Source organism: Canis lupus, chromosome 10 (genome assembly GCF_048164855.1).
Source record: "Canis lupus baileyi chromosome 10, mCanLup2.hap1, whole genome shotgun sequence".
Classification (NCBI taxonomy): Eukaryota; Metazoa; Chordata; class Mammalia; order Carnivora; family Canidae; genus Canis; species Canis lupus.
Genome location: NC_132847.1, coordinates 3903628 through 3928991, shown reverse-complemented (window position 1 = coordinate 3928991; position 25364 = coordinate 3903628). Strand labels below are relative to the sequence as shown.

Below are 25364 nucleotides of genomic sequence, written 5' to 3'. Positions count from 1 at the left end.
CCTATAAATAATATAAGCAGAAAACTGGAAACAGCCTAAGTGTCCAACAGTAGGAGACTGTTTAAATAAATTTTGGCACATACCTGCAGTGGAATCTTACTCAGCACCCTTGAGGCTTTAGAAGTGTAGTTAATCATGTAAAGGAATGGTTGTGGAATACTGAGCCCTTTTAAGCTGTAGTGTTTACAGTGTGATTCTGTTTTGCAAGTGTCGGTCTTCTGTTTTGCAAGAATCAGTCTATCTAAATGTAGATGATAGATGTACCATATTTTTATATCCAGTTTGAGAAAGCAGTATCAATTATGGACCTTCCTTGACCAGGTACTTCCTGGGTATCCACACTGTGGCAGGTGCCTGTGGTGAATTAACACGGCCCCCGTCCAGTGGGGAAGAGATAGCTAGGTATACAGAGTGCCAGGGAGAAGGGATCAGTGGAAAGGTCCAGAAGACGAGCGGCCATGTGCTGGGGATGTCCGCAACCCTGCGGAGGCTCTAACCCCAAAGGGTGGGGTGGGTGTCCCCTCACGCCGTCTCAGCTCAGAGAGGGACCTAGAGTCCTGCTGCTAGAAGGGGAACAGGGGGCTGCTCTTGGAGGCTCCAAACCCCTGAGCAGGCAGCACAGGAGAACCCTGCCTCTCCCACCCGCTCCACCCCATCTCCAGCAGGTTCCAGCTCCCTGAGTTCTTGCCACCAAATCCCATGGGACTGACATCAGTTCCAAGCCTGCTCCTTTTTGCTGCAACCCCTTGCACCTTCCCATCCACTCCATCTTCCAAATAATGGATGGAGGCTCCCAGGATCACACTGCCAGCAGGAGGCAGAGCAGAGGTTAGTCCACGCAGGTGGGCACTCAACTCCGTGCACCGCACTGCACAGACCTTCACCTGAGCCTGGTTTTACGCTGGGGGATGAAGGAGGAGGATGCTGTGTTCCAGGAGCTCCAGCTGGAGAGGACCAGCGTGCCCCAGAGGGACAAATGGAGAGAAAAAAGACAAGATGCCACCCAGTGGTAAACCACCTTGTTCTGGAGGGTGTGACAGGGGTGCGAGGATCCCAGAGGATGGCAGCATGGGAGAGAGCCCAGGGGACAATAGCCACAGGGGTGGCAGTGGCAAGAATAATACAGGGGCACTCACGGTGATGCCAGGCACTGCACGAAACATCGGCTAGGAACTCATTTATTCCTCACCAGGGTCCATGAGGTGTAAATAGCCAACTGACCGCTGAAGAAAGTGAAGCATGGAGCTCAAGAAACTTGTCCAAGGCTACACAGCTGGAAAGGGAGAGAGCTGGGCATCAAATCCAGTCTTCCTTTTCCTTTCCCTTTCCCTTCTTTCTTCTTTTCTTTTCTTTTCTTTTCTTTTCTTTCTTTCTTTCTGTGACCTGAAACCACAGCAGGTAATTATCCTAAGTGTTCTGTGGGTCAGAGGTCCAGGATGCATCCCGTCAGACTAAAATCAAGGTGTGGGCAGGCTGTGTTCCTTTCTGGAGACTCTGGAGGACAATCTGTCTCCTGCATATTCAGGGTGTTGGTAGAATTCAGTGCCTGTTATCACAATGAGGTCCCCTCTTCCATGCTGGCAATAAAATGAGGGCTGATCCCAGCTTCTAGGAGCCACTGCATTCCTTGGCTCATGCCCCCCTCCTTCAATCTGCAAAGTCAGCATTGGCAGGTGGAGTCTTTCTCATGGCTTTTCTCTCTGACTTATCTTTTTACCCTTTCCAAATTTACTTCACTTTTTTGGAAATTATTTTTTAATTGCAGTAACATAGATTTCATAAAATCTACCTTTTTTTTTTTTTTTAAGAGAGAGAGCATGCATACATGTGTGAGCATGTGAGGGGAGAAGAGGGGAGAGGGGCAGAGAGAGGAGAGAGAATCCAAAGCTGGGTGTGGAGCCTGACACAGGGCCCGATCTCACAACCCTGAGATCATGACCTGAGCTGAAACCAAGAATCAGATGCTTAACTGACTGAGCCACTCAGGTGCCCCAGAGTGTCCTCTCTTTTTAAGACTGAATCCTATCCTATTGTATGGATAAATCACATTTTGTTTATCCATTCATCCATTGATTGGACACTTGGGCTGTTTCCCCCCTCTGGCTACTGTGAGTAATGCTGCTGAGAACATGGGTGTACAAATATTTCTTCCAGACCTTCTTCTTTTAAACTCTTTTGGGTATGGACCTAAACATGGAATTGCTGGATCACGTGGTAATTATACTGTTTTCCGTAGCAGCTGCACCATTTTACATTCTGAAGCCAAGCAACCTTAATCCACAGCCTGTGCCCTTAATCCTATGCTGTCTGAGGAGGATGCTCTGGGTTCAAGGACCCAGGGATAAAGCTGCAGAGGCAGGATGAGAACATGTGTTTGGAGGGCAAGGAAGAGGCCACCTTGGCTGGCATGGAGGCCCAAGATGTGCACGAGGCTGACATTTAGACTTGAAGCTGAAGAAACAGGGACCCACTAAAGGTTGTCTTTTTTTTTTGAGATTTTATTTACTTACTCATGAAGGACACAGAGATAGAGGCAGAGACATAGGCAGAGGGAGAAGCAGGCTCCCCGAGGGGAACCTGATGCAGGACTCGATCCCAGGAACCTGGAATCATGACCTAAGCCAAAGGCAGATAGATGCTCAGCCACTGAGCCACCCAGGTGCCTCTAAGTTCTGAGAGGAGGAAGGCTGAAGACAGGGCTTCACTGGGAAGGTTATTCTGGTGGCATCACATGGCTTGGATCGACAAAGTCCAAGTCAGCACAAAACAGACTTTGAAGCTCATGGTTCTCTGCAAGGAGTTGGATTATTCCCTCTTTATGCATTTAGTTCATCCAACAACCCACTGATTCAAAATCCATCACCACACCTGGTGCCACATCCTGGGGCCACCAGGGCTGGCGCTACAGACAGGAGCTGACCTGGGGCTCACGACCCAGCAGGGAGGCTGACACAGCAGCCCACTGCCCCCCCGCAACACACAACGAAGACGCTTTGAGAATTCAGGGGTGTGGGCCAGCACAGACCATCTATATTTATAACTGACGTGTATGGGAGGAAAAACACCATGGCCCAGGGGACTGGTAACCTCCCAGTGTGAATCCCAGCTCCTCACAGAGCACAGGTCACCCTCACCCACAAATGCATAGTGCTGGCTGTAAATTCTAATTAAGGCAGCATTTTCGGAGCTTGGCTCAATCATTACAAACAAAGCTAAGCCAAGGGACCAAGTCCCATTTGTGTTCTCTGCTGAGGTTCTAATTTTTAGAGTTATTTCCCCCCTAGAGTCCAGTGAAAATAAAATCACTCCTTTGAAGCAAAACTGTTCCATGCAGAAGAAAGTTGCTGCCTGTTCAAATGGACACACAAGAGCCATGTGCTCCGCAAGCTTCTAGGAGGCAGCTGAGCTGCAGATGTGGTGGAGGGCTGGCCGGGCCTCAGCTCCCAGCCGGCGCTCCTAGGGACATCTGCTGCAGGGCACTTTACCTCTGGAAGCCACATGGCCCTAGGCCTCTCCTGCTTGTCTCCATGCTCCATCCACGGCAGACTCACCCCCACCCCAGCCTCCACACCCATGCGGGCTCCTTCCGTACTCTGCCCTGCTTCATGGGGATGGGACCAGAACCCAGCGAGCACCTGTTGTGAGCCTGTTCTAGGGCAGGTGTCCACCCAGGAGCCAGGGGTCCAGGACAGGTGTGGAAGTTTTCGGGAGCTTGGGGATGGGGAGTCTAACCAGCCTCAGCAGGGAAGGGGTGCTGAGGAAAGGGCATGCCAGACCCATAAATCTCCCATGGCCCTCAACGCCTGGATTCCCTCCCCCTCTTGTCCATTCAGCCCCACCAGCCGCTGTGGTTCTGAGCCTGCCTCCTCACTTCACCAAAGAACCAGAAGCAGTGAGGGGGCACTCAGCCTTCGCTGCTCAGGCCCCATGTCCTCCTGCCCCTGCAGCACCCCCACACCATACTGATCTTAGCCCCTGGTCTGGCTCCACTGCTTACCCACCCTGCGCTCCCTGCTCCCTCTTGAGCCCCTCCCAGCACCCCATGCCCCTTCCAGGCCTACCCACTTCGCCTCACCTCTTCCTTTCCTCGCCACCTCCCACCCATTCCTCAGGTGGCTCCCCACAAACAGTATGTGCCAAGTTCTATGTCCAGATCCAGTGCTAGTGCTCAGTGTTAGCTGCCTCTGATGGCTGGCTCACCTGAGGCCTCTGTCCCACGTACATGGGAGGCTTTCCTCCCCACCCTGCTCCATCTGCTGCTTTCTCTGTGGGCCTCTTTTCAGTAAACTTCCCTTAACTGGGGTCCCCTTCCCCCCTGTGGGTTCTTCAGGACCTCACCTCCTCCCATCTGGAGCCTCAGAACCACATTCCCAACCGCTATCCTGGGCACCTTCACCATGGCATCCTCCTGGCCGATCCCCTCTGCACCCAACCTGCTCCTCAGAGGCACCCAGGAGCCCCAGAGACCTTCCATGCCCTCCCTGCCCTCCCCTCCCATAGCTAATGAAACCCAAGCCCCAAGCAATCCCACTCCTGAACATCTGCATTCAAGAATCATTTACTACCTGCCTCTCTTGCCCCAGACTGCTGTGCAGGCTGCTAACTCACACCCCACCTCTGCCTGAGGTCAAGGCCCTCAAATCCATCCTCATCCAATGAAAATGCCCAAGTGCTCAACATATACCCTGGCCATTCATCCTGGATGAACAGATAAAAGTAATCCTGTGCCCCTGACGGGTGGAAGGGGAGAACACAGTGCCAACATCCCAGCATCAAAGACACAACAAAAAGGGTCAGGATGCTCCCTGAGGCCCGTCTAGACATGGGCACTGGAAGGACACAGAGTCCCCCATGGCCACCCCGAAGCAGCACAAAAGAAGGACGCCACTGAGTGGTTCACCTCAACTAAAAAGAGAGCATGTGAAATGCAACACCCACCCTACTGACAAAGCCCTGACTCACCCTCTCCTGACTCAGGATTCAACGAAGACAGCCCCCGCTTTGGAACAGCATGATGCAGTCGGCAGGCCTTCTTCAGCACCTTAATCATCTTTGCCTCCCCCCTGCCCCCACCATCCCTAACAGTCACCATGCAGATGGGGAAACTGGGAGTTCAGGGGCAGAATGGATTAGAACAAAGCCCAGGCCTCAGGCTAGAGGCAGACTGTGAGGATAGCCAGTGCAGCTACAGATACAGCTCTAGTCGGGGGAATGGACTCACAGGCCACCTGGGCCAGGCATACCATGTGGCTCTGGTGCCAGACAGCAGACAGTGGCAGACTGTGGTGAGCTGGGGCAAATGCCTAGCTCTGGGAGCACTGCCAGGTGGCTAGCCACACTCTGTGCTGCCTGGTCTTTCAGGTTTTCCAAGAGAAGCCAGGAATCGGGATTTTGAATAAAAAGTTTCATGACTTTTAACACATTATACTGGTGGGATCCCTTTTCTGTTGAAGGCTATTTATCCCACAAGTCATTGATGCTGCCCACCACTATGTCCCAGAGCTTGGTACAGGATGTAGCATCCACCAGGCCTACAACAAATATTGTCTGGATGGATGGATGGATGGATGGATGGATGGATGGATAGATGGATGGATAGATGGATAAAGGAATAGATGGACAGATAGGTGAATGGACAGATGAATGGAAGGATGGATGGATGCATGGGTGGATAGACAGATAAAGGGATAGATGGACAGACAGGTGGATGGATGGATGGATGGATGGATGGATGGATAAATGAGTGGATGGGTGGGTGGAGGATGGATAGATGGATGGGTGGATGGATGCAGACATGATTCATGTGCAGTTGGATGGATGGATGGATGGATGGATGGTCGGAAGGAAGGGAAAGAGGGAAAGGGAGAGAATGAATGTGTGATCAACAAGGTTGGACAGTCCCTGACTTTGCTGAGAGCAGAAGGCTCAGTGGAGGTAGCTGGTCACTGGTTCCCCAACTGCAAAGCAGATATATCTATCATTACTCAAAAGCCTCTTCCAGGGATCCCTGGGTGGCACAGCGGTTTAGCGCCTGCCTTTGGCCCAGGGCCCAATCCTGGAGACCCGGGATCGAATCCCACGTTGGGCTCCTGGTGCATGGAGCCTGCTTCTCCCTCTGCCTATGTCTCTGCCTCTCTCTCTCTCTGTGACTATCATAAATAAATAAAAATTTAAAAAAATAAATTAAAAAAAAAAAAGCCTCTTCCAACTCCCGAACACCTCCCTAAGAGCAGGCACTCACCTGACTCTTCCATACTCTCCCTCCTCACCGAAGAGTTGCTATGGGGTAAACTAAGGACAAAGGACCAAATCTGGGTCATTCTGGACATTAGCTCAAAGCTCTGTTGATGCACTTGGGAAGAAAGCATCTGTGACAGACACACCTCTAAATGTGACAGAGCAGCATGAACCAGTTTGTCTCCAGGATTAATGAGAGGAAACAGACAGAATGGGCACATGTGTATTTGGGAATTAAGTGGCCCAGGATTCAAAGCTCAGTGCAGTCACATACTTAGATATGTGACCTTGAGGAAGTCCCTTATGGCCTCGGAGACTGAGTGTTTTCATCTGCAAAAGGGGGCGGTAACACCTACCACACACCATGTTTATGAGGAGTAAATACAGTGTGCACAGGCTAGCACAGAACCTGGTTTATGGAAGGCAGGCAATAAACATTAGTTCCATTCATGCTAGCCAACTGCCGAGGCAGTATTATGAAATGACTTGACAGGAATAAAATGTTAAGATTCAACTTACTCCATGAAACTACTCAAGACCGAATCTAAGAATGAGGAGGTTCAAATGACTGCCAATGGAATGGATGTACAAAGCGTGGGAGGTACAGACAATGGAATATTATTCAGTCATGAAATGGAAGAAGCCTTGATTCACACTCAAATGTGCTGAGTAAAAGAAACTGGACACATAAGGCCACATATTTTAAGATTCAACTGACATGAAATACCTAGTCGAGGCAAATTCATAGAGACCCAAAGTAGACTGGAGGTCACCAGGGGCTGGAGGGTGAGAGAAAAGCATTACAAACTTTCTATTTTGGGTGCTTGAAAGTTTTGGGAGTTGACAGTGGAAACAGTTGCACAATGCTGTAAACGTAAGTGATGCCACTGAATTCTCTGCTTAGAAATGGGTACGATGGAAAATAGACTTTTACCACAATAAAAGAATTTCTTTTTAAAAAGTGGGAAGTCTTAGGAAAGTAACAATTCGCCTAGTTTGCTTAAAAAGGAACACTACATGACTTTGTGTCATATAAACATTAAAAATCTTTAAAGTTAACTAGATGAAGGTGTTCTTTTTGCCCTTGAGACCTCCAGTGTATTTTCGGTTTATGAAATGAAATTTGGAAACATGACCTGATGTTCTGCTTTCTGTAATTTCGGGGCAGGCGAAAGGAGAAGGAGAAACACAAACCAGGCAAGTGACCCCCTCTGGAAGACAACCAACCATGGAATAGCTTCTTTCCCCCCTCAAATTAAGCTGCGTGGATTCAGCCCATGTGAATTTGGGCCAGAACATACTTTAACAGAGGCCACGGTCTGCTCTCCCCATGAAGCCAGGTGATGGTTTGAAAGCTGCAAAGACCCTAACCCAAGTGGTTCAGCGAGGGACACCAAGGCCACTCTCAGCCACCCTCAGCCCATGAGCCACATCCACAAGTCTTTTGAGAAAGAAGGCACTCAAGGGTTGGCAATGAACTTATATTTGAGGGCAAAAGGGACAGTGTTGGAGGGCAGAACGGAGGCTGGGGGGCTGCCTAGAATCTTCAGGCAGTCTGACAACATGTGCCAACACCACAAACTGTCATTCAGGCAGGCGCCAAGCATTCATCATAGGCGCTGCCCAGGGACCACAGTCAACTTATAGGGACTGCTCGTCACTTCTGCCAAATGGTAACCTTTCTCTCTCTGTCTTTCTAAAATATTTTATTTACTTATTTGAAAAAGAGAGAGTGAGTTAGCAGAGCTTGGTGTGGGGCTCGATCCCACAACCATGAAATCATGACTTGAGCTGAAACCAAGAATGGGATGCTTAACCGACTGAACCACCCAGGTGCCCCGGGCATCCTTTCTCTTATCTTGCAGTCCAGTCGCCTCCCCCATCCCCACCCCCTCCACTGTCTGGGAAAGAAGGTCCATCTTGAACCCTCGGACACCGAGCATGGATGTCACAGTACCGTTGTGGCACACAGCTCCAGTAATGAGCTGTGTACCACCACCACCACCACCCCCCATGTGCTAAGTCTCTCTTAGAGCCTCCGATCTGGGCCCAGAAGTGAACTTGAAAAAACCACATGATATGACCAAGTTCCAAGCAATGCATGTGGCCCAGGTTTGAAGACGTGTCACTGGAAGGGGCCAGGCAAGTGCAGCTCCAAAGCTCTGTTCCTGTTTAACCATGGACTGAAATTTTTATCCCCTGTGTTCACGGAAGCACTAGGGTGGGGGCTTTATATCATTTTCTTTCATTTACTGCCATGCTTTATCAGTGTGTGTGATTATTTCCATTACCAAGCCAACAGTGCGTGTGAAATCTGACCCAACGTAGCCAGAAACAAACTAAATGGGATCTTGAATGAACAATGGGCAGGAAACTCTTCTCAATGTGGTCAACACACATTCCAGATTCTGGTGTCCCTGGGACCGGGCCATGACACAACATGGTGCTATGTCTGAGGGTGTCCCTAGGACCAGGCCACGACATGACATAGTGCTGTGTCTTGAGGGTGGGACAAATTCTGGTACATAGCCTGAGAACATGGCTTTCACTCCCTGCCATCGTAACTTTCTGACAACCTCCCCCAGCTAGGGCAGTTTCTCTGGGTGACCTCCAAGAAGGGCCTTGAAAGTGCAAACACTCATGGGAATGAGCCTCAGTAGGGAAACCTGGTCTGTGTCATGTGGTTAGGATCTCTGGGAGAGAACAGCTTTCGGTAGGGTGCTAGATCAGCCAGGATTTTTTATCTTCAAAGGTCAGAACCAGGTCACATTCACTTAAAAGACAAAGAGAGGGATGCCTGGGTGGCTCAATGGTTGAGCATCTGCCTTCAGCTCAGCGCATGATCCTGGGGTCCTAGGATTGAGCTGCACATCAGGCTCCCCGTGGGGAGTCTGCATCTCCCTCTGCTTGTGTCTCTGCCTCTCTCTCTGTGTGTTTCTCATGAATAAAAAAATAAAATCTTAAAAAAAAAAAAGACAAAGAAATCATATTGCCTCCCTTGAGTGACAAATCCAGGGAGCTTCAAGTACAGCTAGATCCAGGTGCTCCGATGACGTCACCACCATCATCAGGCCTCTCCTTCCCCATCTCTCAGCTCTGGTTTCCCTGTGTTGGATTCATTCCCAGCAGAAGGGAGGAGGAGGGCTGACCATACTATGGCCCTAGCAGCTCTGGGGTTACATTCTACCAGCTTTATAACCTCAGTGGAAAGAGACCCTCTCTTTTTCAAAAGTCCCAAGAAGTGGGACCTGGTGGCTCAGTCAGTTCAGCATCTGCCTTCAGCTCAGGTCATGATCCCGGGGTCCTGGAGTCAAGCCCCACATCGGGCTCCCTGCTCAGTGGGGAGTCTGCTTCTCCCTCTGCCCCTTCCCCCACTTCTGCTGTTTCTCAAATAAATAAACAATTTTAAAAAATGAGTCCCAAGAAAAACCGGGAATCTGCCTCTTTTGGGGCCGACCAGGTCTTATACTTATCACTATATAATGTGGACAGCGCACCCTCAGCCACAGCCTTGGAACAGGGCAAAGGGTGCTGTCACAGAAGGCAGGGGCCAGAGGCAGTGCTGTCCAGCACAGGCAGACATTCTGCTCGTGGCTGGGCCCTGACCTGACCAGGCCCTGGCCCTTGTTGGCCTCTTCCTCTTCCCTGCCAGGCAGAGCCAGCTGACCACCCCTGCCGATTCCTCTGCAGCTCTGCCCCAGCTCCCAGACCAGCCCAGCCTAAGGCCGGCAGGTGTTGGCTGGCTCTTGCCCCATTTATGATGAGGCCTCCTCAACATCACAAATTAGGAATTTCTTTTTTCACAGAGTCCCCTGTCCAAAGTCCACCAGGTCATATGGCTCAACACCCGACTGATTCACTCACTCATTTACCAGCTGTCCGTGAGCCCAGTGCATGGCTTCCGTCTTCACTCCTGTTGCATCTGCATGATTCTTTAAGGCAAGTGCTCCTCTCCCCTTTGCAAAGAGACCAAGGCAGCAGGAGGTTCAACGCCTTGGCTAAGCTCACATGGCGAGTAAAGGCAGGCTACAACAGGGATGCAAACACTAGGACCCTAAGGCTTGGCCTAAAAAAATCCATGCAAAAGGGAAAAAGGTGATGCATCCAGAGCTCACAGGAAAAGCTTCACTGATATAGAAAAACACCCCACAATACATATAGGACAAAAGCCCAAATGCATAAAAAGCTGAAGATGCTAACAGCCTGAGGCAGCAGACCGACAAGGCCAGGGCAGGCCGAAGAGCTGATGGGCCAGGGAGCTCTGCAGCGGAGGAATGCAGAGAGCGCTGGGGTAATCAGAGGTAGCTTCCTGGAGGAGGTGAGTGTGGGAGGCTCTTGAGGAGAGAAGGCAGAGGGCGGATTCTGTGCTGGGGGATGAGAAGGAAAGGAACGTGGGGAAGCCTAAGAGCTGGTGTTGAGCTTACCTGCCTAGTGCCCTGCCCTGTTCTTTCACTGGTGTACAAAGTTCCCCTCACGAGCCACCACTTTGGCACGCTCGCCCAAGTGGGTTTGGTGGGGCTGATCCTGTCTCCTGCCCCGAGGGTGGGCAGAAGACCCATAGCCTGGCCAAGCAAAACCCCACATCCTCTCAGCTACAGTGACAGGTCTGAAGGCCAGTGCTATAGAGGGGTGCTGGCTGGCCCCAAAGGGCTGAAACCCCAAAATGTGGGTTCAGACTCAGAACTGCCATTCCCTCAACGATAGGCCGCTGCCATGCAGATGTCAGGGTCGATAAATGGCAATTCTGGGGCTTCAGGAATGATTTGATCATGCTGCTCCTTGGACTCCAATTGATTACACTGAACAGGGACACCTGGATGGCTCAGCAGTTGAGCGTGATCCCGGGGTCCTGGGATCGAGTTTCACATCAGGCTCCCCGCAGGGAGCCTGCTTCTGCCTCTGCCTGTGTCTCTGCCTCTCTCTGTGTCTCTCATGAACAGATAAAAGCTTTTTTTTTTTTTTAAAAAAAAAAAGGCCAAATTGGAAAAGGTGAGGTGACATTCCCCAGAGGTGCACCCCAAAAGGGTATGGACTGGCAGGGCCTGGGTTTGGGGGATGGCGGGCGAGTTGTGCAGGGAAGGGGTGGTCAGGAGGGTGCAGGGCAAAGGCCAGTGGCTCTGGGGCCAGTCTGAGTGGTGAAAGAGCAGGGCAGTGTCCTTGAGGGGAAAGCCTGAGCTGGAAAGCATCTAAGTGTTTTTACAAACACCAATCAGTCACCACTTCCTAACTGCAAATCCCAGGAGCCGTGGCCTCTCCCACCTTTCCAAACTGTCTGTCTGGAGATCAGCAGCCGAGCCCTGCACCTCCTGTTCCTGGGTTCCTGGGCCTCTGCCAGCAGTAACAGGCCTCTGGGGCACCCTCAGCCCCGGGGAAATGGCCCCTACTTGGGCTCTATTTCCAGGAGGCAGTTGGCCCAGATGGTTGCTGGGTCACAAGCTGGCTCCAGGCGCATCATTAGGTACAAACCGTCCTCATGACTATGACCAGCTGGGCTGGGGTGGGGGTGCCTGCCTCTCCGGAGAGCTGGGACAACTCTGTGTCTGGTTTAGGGCTGCCTCTGAGTCTCCCTTGGGACCCAGCTACAAGCTGCCACTCAGAACCCCTGCTAGACCCCCTGAGTGGCCCGGATACGAGGGCTCTGGGCTCCTGCAGAGCCACCTTTCTTTGCTACAAACCTGGGACGGCTGAACGTGGCTCGGCCCAGCCACATGCAGCCTCTCCTTCCTCAGATAAACAGTCTTAAATGGCAGGGGACAAGACAAACCATTTCCAGCATTTCTGGGACATGAGACAGCTATACACACGTGTGTGCACACAGGCACATACCACTGACTTACGTGTAAGTGAATCAGAAACACCTAGACGCTTTTCTTAAACTACAAGTGAGTTTAGGAGCATCTGGGTGGCTCAGGCAGTTAAGCATCTGCCTTCAGCTCAGGTCCTGGGATCAATCTTTGGCTCAGGTCACGATCCTGGGGTCATGGGATTGAGCCTCATATCTGACTCCCTGCTCCACAGGGACCCTGCTTCTCCCTCTGCCTCTCCCCTGGCTCATTCTCTTTCTCTCTCTTTCAAATAAATAAAATCTTTTAAAAAAAATACAAATGAATTTTAAATTCAAGAGCAAAAGCCTAATCTACATGTGGAGTCTCGGCAAATACACAGCTTTTGGCTAAGACATCTGGCTCTGAGCGCAAAGTGGATTCCATCTGGCATCCACTTCCAGCTGTCACTCACCCCAAGTGCACTCATTCCCACTTCTGGGCCTTCTCCTATCTCCTGTTCTACTCCTCGGCTTGCTTGCCTCCTAAGACCCTTGCCTCTTAGTAGCAACAAGTCCTGTCTTAAATCATTAGCCCTCTAGGGGTGCCTGGGTGGCTCAGTGATCGAGTCCCACATTGGGCTCCCTGCATGGAGCCTGCTTCTCCCTCTGTGTGTGTCTCTGCTTCTTTCTGTGTCTCTCATGAATAAATAAATAAAATCTTTAAAAACAAAATCATTAGCCCTTTAAAAAACTCTGTCTCAACTAAGCCTGCTCACAGTTACTCACTCACTCACCCCTCACTGGTTTAACCTACTCCCAGTGCAGGATGGTCTGTTGAGTGAGTCTCACTATTAAGTTTTCACTCCTTCCCCACCCCTGCCTTTCTGCCCATAAACAGCATCAGTTTTTCCCCTTCCTTACTCCACCCTGTTCATGGGTTGGGTGGGACCAAACCCCACCCTCCTTCCCCAGCTACAAGAATGGGTACACATCTCTGGCCTGGTGTTCCCTTCCCACTGGACATGGGGATTGGTTCCAAGATCCCCAAGTGGCTTGCATTAGTGACACGAGAGGCACTTCCTAAGCCTGCAGTCGGTAGCAGCCATCTTGCCACCACTTAGAGAGGATGTCTTAGTCATCTCTGGCTGTGTAACAACATGACCCAAAACATTATGTCCTAAAACATCAATGAATTAGTTGTCAGGATTCCATAGATGAGCTGGGCTGAGCTGGATGGCTTTCTTTCCCATATGGTGTGACTCAGTAGAGAGCTTGTCTAAGTGGCTGGGGTGTCTGTGATGACCTGCCCTCCAAGGTCTCTCTCCATGTAGCCTTCTACCTTTGGTCGTCTAACCCTGAACTCCTTCCCAGCTGGGTGGCTGGGTTCTATAAGGGAACTCCAACAGCACAAGCCCTGGCATCCAAGTGGCTTGTTCTAACCTACTCCTACCACACTTGTTAATGTTCAATTATGCAAAGCAATCTGCACAGCCAAACTCAGAATCAACGTGAAAGGAAGCTACACGTGGCATGAGTGTCAATTTGTATCACTGATCAGTATGGTGGTGGCCAATGCTGCCTCTATGCTGAGACCAGAGTAAACAGTGACACAGGCTGACATCAGATGTGGCTGACTCAGCTAGGTGGGAGCATTCCCAGCTGACTGCCTCTCCAACAGGACTGCCTACTCCCAGTTGGTGGGACCAGACCTCAGGCCCAATTTTTAACTCATTATGCCCAGCACAGTGCTAGGCACACAAGGAATGGTTTGTACAAGCGTGATGATGACCTATTATAAAACTATACATTTTCAGATGGTGCTGTATCATTATTCTCAAGTTGTGTGTTCTCAAGAGACAACTCTCAAAATGAACCAAGTATTATTTTAAGACTGAGGAAGGTCCTGCTCGTAGTTCCAGGGAGGTCAGGCCAAGGCTTTCCAAAGCAGCCCATGACGGTAAAGCCTTCCCCTTAATGGCTTATCAGCAGTCTTTGCCCTGAGAAGTAACCTCCCTTGTCTTCTGGAATAGTGACAGTGGGCGTAAAAGACACATTTTGTTTTGGGGTGGGGGGTAGGGGGTGGTAGCTTGTAACCCAGCAATAAATGTGGAATCTGGACCCAGAAAGAGGGGAATTTTGAGATAATATAGTGCAACTTGGCCACCTGACAGGTGGGATAGAGTCCAGAAGATGCAAGTGGTTTGCCCCAGGATGACCCAGAGAGGGGCGTGGACTCGTATCTCTCGATTCTAAGTCTAACATTCTTCATATCACCTACCCGGTGCTGACCCAACACTCATTCAGACCCTGATCACCCTGACCTCTCCGTGAAGATAAAGGTCTGCCACTAAGGATGGAGAGATGAAAAGATAAAAGGAGCCCAGGTTCCGGAAACATCCCTGAGCAGCCACACCAGCCCTGCACTGTCCACCTCCGGAATTAGCATGCAAGGAAAGTCAATCTCTGTGAGTTTAAGTTCAGGTTCCTGTTATCTGCAGCCAAATGCATGCCTAGCTGATACACTGGCTTTCAGACTGTACTGGATTCAAAGCTCCTACTGGGGTGATTCCAACTTATTTTCATACCATTGCCAAAACCAAGTAACCAAGCTAGACCCTGTGAAACCCCAGGGAAGTTGACAGAGCTCCCCACCATCTTGAACGCTGCCAGAATCGCCAGAATTTTCAGAGCAAGCTGGTCCTCACCCACCCTCAGCCTTCAAAGCTGACCCGGGCAGACCCTAGCATCCTGAATGCTCCCTGCAGCTGATGGGGAACAAAAGATGCCCAGTGCTTTTCTCAGCCAGTTGCTGAGCTCCAACACCAGACTCGCCAGGGACCGCCAAAGCCCTCAAGAGGGGATGATGAAACAGATTACACAGCCCCTAACTGACAACCAGAATAGGGGAGGCCCCCCAGTGAAACTGTGTGGTCACAGCCCCCACCCCTGAGAGTGTGCAAGTAGGCTGGCTGGGGTATGTCACCTGCTGACATGGGCAGGCTTTGCTCGGAGACACCCCTCCACCACTCAGGTCCTGTCCCAGCTGAGCCCCGAGGTCACCCCTGTGCAGAACCAAAAGCTGACCAGGTTCTGACTGGAGGCTTCATCCAGGTACTTTTTTCCTAAGTCTGTTTACCTGGTATTCACTAGCACTATCCCTTTTAAAATAATCAGGTTTTTAAGAGAAACCTTCATGATCATGTCTTGGGCAAGGCTCCAGAGGATGGCTCACTTTGTGGCTGCCTTAATCTACAAAACATGAGCATGAAGGTAGCCTTTTTAGGAGAAGCCTTGCAGAGATGGACTAGCAGGCATGTCCTTCCTCCTAATGCCACGTGCACTTGGCTAAAAGGGCCCCCAGCATCCTTGAGACAGACTCCAGCTGACCCCTAACATGTCTAAGTTCCCAGAGCTGCAGCTGACAAAGGTGTCTGTACCTGTCACTCCACTGGAGTCATATGTTAGCTCTATATAAGGTTCGGGGGGAGGGGGCTATGAATGTCCCCATTTTACAGATGGGGAAACTGAGTCTTGAGGGACTACAGGGATTTGTCCAAGGCCACAAGCAAGTGAATGGGGGCTACAGATTGAATGTTTGTGTCCTCCCCAAAATGCATGTGTTGAAGCCCTAACCCCAATGTGATGATTTCTGGAGGTGAGACCTGTAGGAGGTGATTAGGTTTATGTGGGGTCATCTGCATGACAGGATTAGTGCCCTTACAGGAAGACAAAGAGACCAGAATTCCCTCCCTCTCCGGCACTTTGCTGTGTGCTCACATGGTAGAGAGTTCATCTCCCTATTCTTCTTAACCATTTTTTTTTTAAGATTTTATTCATTTATTTGACAGAGAAAGAGAGAACACAAGCAGGATGGAGAGGGAGAAGCAGACTCCCAGCTAAGCAAGGAGCCCGATGTGGGACTCCATCCCAGGACCTTGGGATCATGACCTGAGCCAAAGGCAGACGCTTCACCAACTGAGCCACCTAGGCGTCCCTCTTCTTAACCATTTTTAAAATGTTTATTTATTGATTCATGAGAGACACAGAGAGAGGCTGAGACAAAGGCAGAGGGAAAAGTAAGCTCCCTGAGGGGAGTCTGAGGGGACTTGATCTGAGAACCCTGGGATCACGACCTGAGCCGAAGGCAGATGCTTAACTACTGAGCCACCCGGGTGCCCCCTCTTCTTAACCATTTTTAAGTGCACAGCTCAGTGGCATGAAGTACAGTCACACCACTGGTATTCAACCACCACACCATCCGTCTCCAGAACTTTCTCCTCTTCTGAACTGAAACCCTGTCCCCGTTACACACCTGCCCATTCTCCCTCTCCCAGCCTGTGGCCACCACCATTCTACCTTCTGTCTCTATGATTATGACTCCTTGTATACATGGAATCATACATTCTTTATCCTGTTGTGGTTGCCTTACTTCAAATCCACATAATGTCCTCAAGGTTCATCCATGCTGTAGCATGTGCTGGAATGTCCTTACTCTTTGAGGCTGAATACACGTATATAGTTGGGCCTTGAACAGCATGAGGGTTAGGGACATCAAGCCCCATGCAGTAAAAAACCTGAGTGTGACCTGTGCGTTCCCAAAAGCTGAACTACTAATGGCCTGCTGTTGACCAGAGGCCTTATTGATAACAAAGTCAATGAACACATATTTTGTACATTAAATGTATTACAGATATTTTTTTTTGAGAGAGGGAGAACAGTGGGGGGGGGGACAAAAAGAGAGATAATCTCAAGCAGACTCCCCACTGAGTGTAGAGCCCGCCATAGAGCCTGATCTCACAACCCTAAGCTGATAACATGACCTAAGCTGAAACCAAGACTCGGATGCTTAATCAACTGAGCCACCTGGGTGCCCCTGTAGACCAGATTCTTACAAGAAAGTAAGATAAAAGGAAATGTTATAAAGAGAATCATAAAGAAGAGAAAATACATTTTCAGCATTGTACTGCATATAAATGGCCCTGTACAGTCCAAACTATGTTGTTCAAGCATCAGCTGTACATTTTGTATGTTCATCCATCTGAATTACCCTTTATTATCAACATTAGTGCAGAGAACCTGAAATGCAAGTTCCTCCTCCCTCACCACCAACTAGTCATTTCACTTCTCAGCCTGTGGCCGCCGTCTAGCAGTTCCACGTCTCAGCACAATTCCTACTGAAACACATTAAGGAGGTGAACTCCCTAACCCGTGCTGGAGAGCTGGCTGTGCTTTTCATCCTGATTTCCAGTTTGTCAGGGACCAATGCTTTTGGTAAATACGATAAAAGGATGCAGCAGAAAATATAATTTTTAAAACCAAAAACATAAAAGTACCATAGCCCATATTTTTTATTATTAGAGTCAACAGACATAAAATTACTGCTTAAGTTGCTATAAAAGTTTCCAAATACTCTCAATTTCTATCCTAATCTTGTTACAGGCCCATAGCAAACAGGTCCAGGACCTGCATCCCCTGGCAAACCCATTTGGAGTAGCAGTGCCCAGAGCACAGTCCAACAGCAAAAATGCAAACATCATAAATGACCATCAATAACACAGTTGTTAAATACACTTTGGTATATTCATGTTATGGTTTAGCAATAAAAAATAATGAAGTCTGTGAGTCAGCAATGCCACTCCTAACTATATAGCCCAGAGAAATGAAAACATGCTCACACAAAGACTTGTTACACAAATGTTCATGGCAGCTATATCCATGATAGCCAAATGGTGGAAACCCAAATGTCCATTAATGGATGAATGGATACACAATATGTGGTATATCCATGCAATGAAGTATTATTCATCTTTTAAAAAGGAAAAAAGTTGGGGCCCCTGGGTGGCTCAGTGGTTGAGTGTCTGCCTTCGGCTCAAGTTGTAATCCTGGGGTCATGGGATCAAGTCCCACATTGGGCTCCCTGTAGGGAGCCTGCATCTCCCTCTGCCTGCATCTCTGCCTTTCTCTGTGTGTCTCTCATGAATACATAAATAAAATCTCTTTTTTTAAAAAAGGAACAAAGTATGACACATACCACACATGGATGGAAAATACTATGCTAAACAAAAGAAGCCAGACACAAAAGGCCACATCTTTACAATTCTGTTCATATGAAATGCCCAGAAGAGGCAAAGAGAGATTAAAAAAAAAAAAAAAAAAAGATTCGTGGTTGCCAGGGGCTGGGAATGACATGGGGGATGGAGGGTGATGCCTCAGGAGCACAGGGCTCCTACATGGGGTGATGAAAATGTTCTAAACACAACCATGGTGATGGCTGTACCTCTCTGTGTACCTTTAGAGATCACCAAATCATACAGTTTAAATAGATGAGTTATATGGTATGTGAATTCCATCTTTTTTCTTTTTTTTTAATTTTTAAAATTATTTCTTAAGTAATCTCTACACTCAACCTGTTGCTTGAACTCACAACCCCGAGACCAAGAGTTGCACACTCTTCCAACTGAGCCAGCCAGATGGCCCAGTGAGTCCCATTTTAATAAAGCTATTATAAAGACATAATGAGGGGTGCCTGAGTGGCTCATTTGGTTAAGCATCTGCCTTTGGCTCAGGTCATGATCCTGAGGTCCTGGGATTGAGTCCTGCATCAGGCTCCCTGTTCTGTGGGGAGGCTGCTTCTCCCTTTCCCTCTGCTGCTCCTCCCTCCTGCTCATTCTCTCTCTCTTGCTTGTTCTCTTTCTCAAATAAATACATTTTTAAAAAAAGACATACAGAGGCAGAGACTCTGTATGTAGCTATTAAAACAAATGAATTAATTATTTAAAACCTAAAGAAAATCCTACATCTGATGTTTTTACTAGCAACTTCTCCCAAACATTTAAGAAGAGAGCAATGCTAAATCCTATACTAATTCCTCCAGACAGAAGAAACAGAAGTAACATTTCCCAACTCATTTTATAAGGCCAGCATAACCTTGATACCAAAACCTGACAACAGAGAAGGACACTTAGAGACCATCTCTCTACAAAGACAGATGCAAAATCCCCACACAAAACGTTAGCAGATTGGATCCAGTAACATATTAAAATAACACATCCTTTCCAAGCAGTTTCTTCCAGGAGGGCCAGGCCAGTTAACATTCCAAAATCAATCAACGTTATACACTGTTTTGACAGAAAAAAAGGGGGGGGGGCTATCATATGTATGATCAGCTCATTAATGCAGAAACATCACTAGACAAGTTTTAACACCCAATCATAACTGAAAGCAAAAAAACAAACAAACTTTTCAGCAAACTAAGAAAAGAACACTTCTTTAGCCTGATTAATATCTGCAAAATCCCTAAAGCAAGGGTTGTACTTAGTGTTTTCTGAACTCAGTTATGAAACCAGGATGCCTGCTCCAGAGCTGAGAATATTTCTATTCAGCACGATGGAAGGTCGTGGCCAAAGCAGTGAGGCCAGTAAAAGAAATAAAAGGCAGAGAATAGGAAATGAATACAACTCTATATGGACAATATGATAGAAAATACGCAGAAAATCCAAAGACCGTTAAGCTGTTAAGCGTGAAGCAAAGGTGCCAAGGACACTGGAAACATGGGCAATATGTTACTTCTCAGCAACAAATGGAAAACAAATTTTCAAAACTATTATCATTTAAAGTAGCAGGAGAGGGGAGGTGCCTGAGTGGCTCAGTGGGTTAAGCTCTGCCTTCGGCTAAGGTCAAGATCTCGGGGTCCTGGGATGGAGCCCCACAACAGGCTCCCTGCTCAGTAGGGAATCTGCCTCTCCCTCCTTCTCTGCCTCTTCCCCTGCTTGTGCTCTATTTCTCTCTTAAATAAAGTATTAAAAAATATAAGATAAGATAAAATAGCAGCAGCCGATGAAATCAGAGAGGGAGACAAACCATGAGAAACTCTTAACTCTAGGAAACAAACTGAGGGTGGCTGGAGGGGAAGGTGGCGACGGGGTAACTGGGTGATGGGCATTAAGGAGGGCAGATGTTGTATGCAACTGATTGATGTGTCACTGACCGCCATCTCTGGAACTAATAATACGCTGCTACATTTTAAAAATTGAATTTAAATTTTAAAAATCAGAAATTAAAACTAAAATAAAATAAAGTAGCAGAGTCAGTAAATTGCTAGGAATAAATCTAATAAAATACATGTAGTTTATAGGTTAAAATTATAAAATATTACCAAATCAAGTCAAAGACCCAAATGGCAGGGATACACAATGCTCATAAACTGGAGCCCTCAATATGGTAAAGATGTTATTTCTCCCTGCAAATTAATCTCTATTCAATTAATCTCATTCAAAATCTCAGGTAGAGTTTTGGAGGGATTCTATTCCCTCTAACAGAAATAGGAAAACTAGTGGTAAACCTTGTGTGGACATACATAGGCCCAAGAATAATAGCCAAGGTGATCCTGAAGAACAAAATACTCCCTGGGGGACACCTGGGGGGCTCAGTTAAGCATTTGCCTTGGGCTCAGGTCATGATCCCAGGGTCCTCGGATGGAGCTCCACGTCGGGATTCCTGCTCAGAGCAGAGTCCACTTCTCCCTCTGCCCCCCACCCCATACTCTCTCAAAAATAAATAAATAAATAGGGACGCCTGGGTGGCTCAGCGGTTGAGCACCTGCCTTTGGCTCAGGGCACAATCCCGCGGTGCCAGGATCAAGTCCTACATCAGGCTCCACGTAGAGCCTGCTTCTCCTTCTGCCTATGTCTCTGCCTCTCTCTCTCTCTCTTGTGTCTCTCATGAATAAATAAAATCTTTAAAAACAAATAAATAAAATCTTAAAAAAAAAAACACTCCCTGAAATCAACACTAATGCATTGAGAATTAAAATAACGTAGAATTGGAACAACAGGACAGAAAAGGCACACACTGTCACCAGCACAGCTGCCATGGAAAACCCAGAAGGTGATTAGTGTCAATCGCCACCCTCTCTGGCCAACCAGAGAGGCCCTGTGCACTGTGTGTGGCCCTGTGCACTGCAGTGTAATGCCTGCATAGCTCACACCCAGCAATTCTACTGTAAGATAGAATTGCATCTAAATGTTCACCCAAACACATACAAGATCGCTTGGAGCAGCACTGCTCACAAGAGCCCCAGACCCGGAACTGGTCCAAAGGCCCATCAGCAGTAAAATGAATAAATGAGCAATCCCCAGCCACATGCAGCCAAATGGCTTAAATCTCATCAGGCTTGCCGAAACACACAAACAAATCTACATGTTTGATTTCATTCAACTAAAGTACAAAAACAGGCAAAGCTAGTCTATTATGTGAGACACTGGGATAGAAGTCACCCCCACCCACACCCACCCCTGGGGAAACTGTGGGGAGAGGGGTGTCTCGGGGGGTGGGGTCTGTGCTGTTCCTTGCCGGGACCCAGGTGCTTGCTGTCTGTGCAAATTCACCAAGCCGCAAATTTAGGATATGCACTTCGCCTACGGTTAGTTCTATTTGAACAAAAAGTTACCAAAATAACGAGGCAGACGTCGGAAATCCAGATCTGCTGGAGCTCCTGATGGTCGCAGAGACACAGAATACTAACCGTGTGCACAGTCGTCGCTTTTCTGCCATCTCTGGAAGCTTGCAGCCACAATTAGAAGGAGCAGGAGGCAAGCAGGGAGACTTTAACACTGGAAAGGGCAAAAACCACTGGCATGGAAGGAAATGTTGGAAAAGCTCCAGGAAGGCAGAAGGGAAGGTGGCCGGGTTGCCTGGAGTCACCGTTTATTGTTTATTTGAACGGTTCTCCACATAAAGCTTGGCCAGGGGCCCCTGGAGCCCATGCAGGCTGGACAGCTGATAGAGAAACGAACCTTCAAACTGCGAGGGGGGAAAAAAAAGTGCAGACTACCACGCATTATTTTATTTCTGCAAGAATGTAAATGTGTGTCTTCATAAAATATGGACATCCAAGGGATGGGATTAGAGAGGGTGGTGAGGCGCAGGATCAACGGAGACTTCACTTTGAACATGAGAGCTATGTTGTTTTTGAGGAGGGGGGCAGTGCAGTAATTTTAAAAAGCACACTTGCTTTTATCATAATAATTTTTTTTAATTTTTTTAAAAGGTGGGCAGTCTGCTAAGAAGACTGGAAGGGTTGGGGTGCCCTATGGGCAGGTCCGGACTTTCAGGATGAAGCAAACAATCTTCCAGGTAGGAAAGGAGCCACTCCATCATCAAGAGGTGCCCTGGAGACCCACTGAGTCAGCCCGGGGGCTGTGGGAGATTCTGGGCAGAGGATTCAGCACCAGTGCGAGGGGTTCAGAGCAGGTACACCAGAGTTCCCAAGTCACTCCCCCATCCCTCACCCCTCCCTCACCTCTACCTTCTTCTACCAAAGCAACCTCTCTTCATTCACCCTCCTGCAGAAACTCCCTCCTGAGTTTATGCCTCCCTTGGCCCCCCACGTGCAACCGATCCCTCCACACATACACCTTCTCTGCTTTTCTACACTCCTCCCCCACCCCACCGCAAGCAGTGAAGGGGCCAGTATCCCAGTAGCTGAACATGACCCTCACAGACCCCTCCTGATGGAGCTCCTGTATTCCAAAAGGGGAGGAGGCAAGAGGAGAGGATGTATGTCTGGGGGGAGTAAACAGGCATAGGGGGTGGATAGAAGGCACTACTTGCCCCCTGGAAGTTGAGCCCAAGTCCTATTTGGGGTGTAGGGCAAGGGGGGGCAGTCACCCCTGGGCAGCTGCTCCTAGCCTTCCTGGGGAAGCAGACCTCATACATATAGTCACAGAGAAGGTGCTAACACCCGTGGTCAGGCCCCCTCTGGATGCTTGGAGGCCCCCAGTCACAGCCAGCAAGTGTGTGCTGTCCCTGTACACCTCTGACCTTTCCTGGAGAGCTGGAGTCAATGCGGTCTCCTTCATTTCCCCTGGGTGACAGGCAGTGCCTCTGCTCGGAAGTGATGCTCAGGGGTAAAGTCACTGTCCAGTCTTCTGTGGGTGCCACAGCTCTGGGGCATTCGCCACCCTGCCTCCAAGCCACCCATCCAGGGGCACATGTGGTCTTGTATATATGTTTTTTTTTTTTTTAAGATTTTATTTATTTATGAGAGAGAGGGAGACACCACACGCACAGAGGGAGAGGGAGAAACAGGCTTCCCTCTAAACCTAGAGCCCAATGCGGGACTCAATCCCAGGACCCCAGGATCATGACCTAAGCCGAAGGCAGATGCTTAACCATCTGAGCCACACTGGTGCCCCATCTTACACATTTTAAAGGTACATTTGGCAGAAAGCACCCCAGGGAAGGCAGGTGTGTGAGCTTTTAATGGGGGAACCAGGTCTGGCCCCTCCTCCACACTGGCCATGCAGTGACCTTTGTTTCCTGGATTTTTCTTCCTCCTGAACCCCTGGTCCCCTCAGAATCTCAGCCTGCAGTGCTTTGAATGTCTTTCTGTGCTAGGCTGTGAGTGGCCGCCCAGGGCTACTTCTAAAGAAACAGACCAGGGAACGGGTCACTTCAAGCCAAGAATCATGAAAATCATGACCCCATGGGGAAGGCAGCTGGGCTGGCATTCAGTCCCATTTCTAAAGGCAGGGCTGAAACACTAAAAAAGAACTGTAGGGTCAGGGAAGAGGAGAGGCGAAATCCAGGGTCCCCCCAAATAAAAGAGCTTTATAATGCTTCCTGATTGATAACCAAGTTCAAGGGCTCCCCCAAGGCACCAGGAATTGCTCCTTCTCCATCTGGGAGCAGAAGCTTCACTAGGGAATTTTGACACCAAACGAACCAAGTATCCAAGCAGAAATGGCATTCTGTTCTGCAGGGGAGGCAACAAAAGGAAACTGTCCCTGTGGCCATGCTGTCCATGCTCCCTCAGTAACACCCCACCCATAATGATGATCTGTGTCCAGCTCTCTCCCACCTCTTGGGACTACAGGTCACTTTCCTTCGGGATAATTGCACAGGCATTATTAGATGCCTGGTATGCCAAGCACTTACATGTGTACTTATCTCAGCATATCCTCCACACAAACCCAAGACAGTTTTTGCTTTCTTAAAAAAGATTGTATTCATTTATTTGAGAGAGAGAGAGAGCACTAGAGATAGCAGAGAGCACAAGCGGGGAGGAAGGAGGATGGGGTGGGGGGGCAGAGGGAGAAGGAGAAGCAGACTCCCTGCTGAGCAGGGAGCCTGATGTGGGACTCGATCCCAGGAACCCGGATCATGACCTGAGCCAAAGGCAGACACTTAACCAACTGAGTCACCCCAGCGCCCTGGACATGGACAGGTTAAAGAATCAACTCACAGAGCCCCTGGGTGGATCATGGCTGGATCCACCTGCATCCAAACCCAGATTCCTCTCCTAAACACCGAAAGGCAGCCAGACACCTGGAGGAGAGGTGATTCCCTCCCACTCCACCCTGCATAGAAGCCCCAGATGGAGGGAGGGCCACAGGGGGTCTGCCCAGGAGGGCTTCTCCTCCTCCGGAGACCCCAAACCTCAAGCAGAGTGACACACATTAAAAACAAACAAACAAAAAACAGTGGGTTGGGACATATCTGACAGGCCTCTGTCCCTTGGGGACCTGCTTCCCAGATTCCCAGAACTTGACCTGCATCCTGTTTGACCCCAAGCTTCCTGGCTTTGGTGGGCACTTCCCCTCTGTGAGCTCCGGCACTCCTCCCGGTACTTTGGGGTTCTCCCTAAATCTGCCCCGCTTGAGTTCTGTTGCGAGTGATGATGCAAAGTTGCTCACCATCCACTGGGATACCCTCCCTTCTCCCCACCACCCAGAAAAACACAGATCACATAGGGCCGAGGCCGCCTCTTCCATGGGGTTGGGGGCTCATCCCAGGGCCCGGCTCCTGTGACATGCAGCTGCTAAATACTTAGGGACAATGAAGCCAGCAGGTGCATGTGGCACAGTGGGACGGAGGGAGCCAAACGAGCAGATGAAGGGGGAAAGAGACATTTCTGTGTGTTTCTGCTACCACTGATCCTCTTTGTACAATATAGCAAGGGCAGCTATTTCTGTTCACACCCCCCACTTTGCTCGACCCCATGAGGACGGAAGGCAAATTGAGGCCACCCAGGCAGCCATACCTAGGCAAGGCTGCAGGGAACCCAGCTCTGGGGTGGCCCGCGGGGCCTGCGTGAGGCTGTAGGGGGGACAAGGGGAGACAGAGGCTTGGCCATCGAGGGCAGTCAATACGTGGAGGGGGCCCTCCAGTGCAGAGCCAAAGCTTTCCGATCTAGGGGTGCCCAGGTCTACATAACTCCCAAACCCTGCTCAATTTAGGCAAAGGAGGGGGGAGGTGGCTAGAACAGAAAATGTACAGGAAATGTTAGCTGCAAGAGACGGGATGGCTTTTTCCAGGACGATATTTCTGAAGTGTTTCCTCCTTGGGAACTCTCTCTGACACA

General features: G+C 49.2%; 1 protein-coding gene and 1 long non-coding RNA gene across 2 annotated transcripts in view; both read right to left on the bottom strand.

Annotated features, from left to right (window-relative positions):
• Nucleotides 1-25364, bottom strand: part of COL23A1 (collagen type XXIII alpha 1 chain) — a 322014-nt gene that overhangs the window by 262738 nt on the left and 33912 nt on the right. The window lies entirely within an intron of this gene.
• LOC140641144 (uncharacterized) lies at nt 1163-21690 on the bottom strand. The gene is made up of 2 exons (XR_012037659.1): nt 21525-21690; nt 1163-1383 (listed from the first exon to the last, which is right to left on the bottom strand). It is a non-coding gene; the product is annotated as an uncharacterized lncRNA (long non-coding RNA).